The 1,627-nt window shown below is 44.4% G+C and overlaps 1 non-coding gene across 1 annotated transcript; it reads left to right on the forward strand.

The window, feature by feature from the left end:
- The first annotated feature begins 998 nt into the window (after nucleotides 1–998).
- Nucleotides 999–1,105, forward strand: LOC133807756 (small nucleolar RNA R71). Its single transcript, XR_009879652.1, has one exon. It is a non-coding gene; the product is annotated as a small nucleolar RNA R71 (small nucleolar RNA).
- Nucleotides 1,106–1,627: the final 522 nt, after the last annotated feature.

Raw genomic sequence — 1,627 nt, forward strand, 5'->3', positions numbered from 1 at the left:
AAACACCTCTAGAAACTTAGAAAACTGTTTATCAAGTGTAGTCTTTCTAAGTCTCTGAGGGTATGGAACTCGAACTGGCTGCTCAATAACAACTGGCAGACTCTTTTCTGATTGCTAGTGGTCTTCAGTAACCCTTTCTGAATCAGACTATTCACCCATCTCTTTATTCTGAACCACTGCCTGTGGAGGTCTAGGCTGCTCAGTTTGCTTCCCACTCCTCAGAGTAATTGCCTGAACTTGCTCCTTGGGGTTGACTTCAGTATTACTGGGCAAATTTCCCTGGGGTCTGTTATTGAGCATATTGGCCAACTGCGCAACTTGTGTCTCAAGGTTTCGAATAGAGGATCTGGTCTCAGTCATAAATTGAGTCTGAGTATTAGTGAGAGTCAACAAGGCAGCTTGCAGTTCATTAGGCCTCTCAAGTTGAGGCATTGATTGTTGAGGCCTAGGCTGTTGTGATGACGAAGCTTGATGCAGAGGCATGTTATTCTGAAATTGGCCCTGAAACTGAGGTTGTTGGCCTTGATTATTCTTCCACGAAAAATTGGGATGATTTCGTCACCCAGGATTGTAAGTATTGGAGAATGGATTATTGAGTGGCCTTTGAAAGTTTCCCACCGCTTGAACTTGAGCATGATCCATAGGAGTGTTATTATTCATACTGATCGACAGAATGAGCACCACCACACATTTCACACCTCACTGCCATCTGAACCGCATTAGCAGAAACACTGCTCTATTGTAACTGCTTTGTCAGAGAGGCTACTTGCGCTGTTAGAGTAGTGATTGCATCCAGCTCATGCACCCCAGCTACCTTTCTGACTCCTGATGATCTTTCCTCAGACCACTGATGATTGTTTGTGGACATGTCCTCCAGCAGCTCATAAGCACCAGTTGCACTCTTACTCATAAACGTACCACCCGCTGCAGCATCAATAATGGTTCTGGTTGTAGGACATAAACCATTGTAGAAATTCTGTACTAGCATCCACTGTTCAATGCCATGATGAGGACATCTTCTCAGGAGATCCTTAAACCATTCCCAAGCTTCATACAATGACTCTCCGTCATTCTGGCAAAAGTTATTGATGTCTCCCCTCAATTTAGCAGCTTTGGACGGAGGGAAGAATTTAGACAAAAATTTATGAGCTAGATCTTGCCAGGTGACAATAGAGTTTGCTTGCAGCGAGTTCAGCCAACTTTTAGCACTGTCCCTAAGAGAAAATGGGAAAAGCCTAAGCTTGATTGCGTCATCACTCACCCCATTATATCTGAAGGTTCCACACAACTCCAGAAAATTGGACAAATGGGTGTGAGGATCTTCAGAAGGCAACCCATTGAATTGCACAGAGGACTGCACCATTTGTAGAATAGCGGGCTTGATTTCAAAGTTGTTAGCCTCTACAGTTGGTGGGCGTATACAATTTTGTACTCCTGTCAGAGTGGGTAGCACATAATCTCTCAGGCTCCTCTCAGCATTGTTCTGAGCCTGACCCCCTTGTACAACTCCAGGAATTAGAACATTCCTGCCATCCCCTTCATTCTGTGCCATCTTCACAGATTTCTGGGCCTCCCTCTTGTTCTTTCTGATTTGCTTGCAAGACTTTTCAATCTCAGGATTCAGAGG

The sequence above is a fragment of the Humulus lupulus genome, chromosome X (genome assembly GCF_963169125.1).
Source record: "Humulus lupulus chromosome X, drHumLupu1.1, whole genome shotgun sequence".
Taxonomy (NCBI): domain Eukaryota; kingdom Viridiplantae; phylum Streptophyta; class Magnoliopsida; order Rosales; family Cannabaceae; genus Humulus; species Humulus lupulus.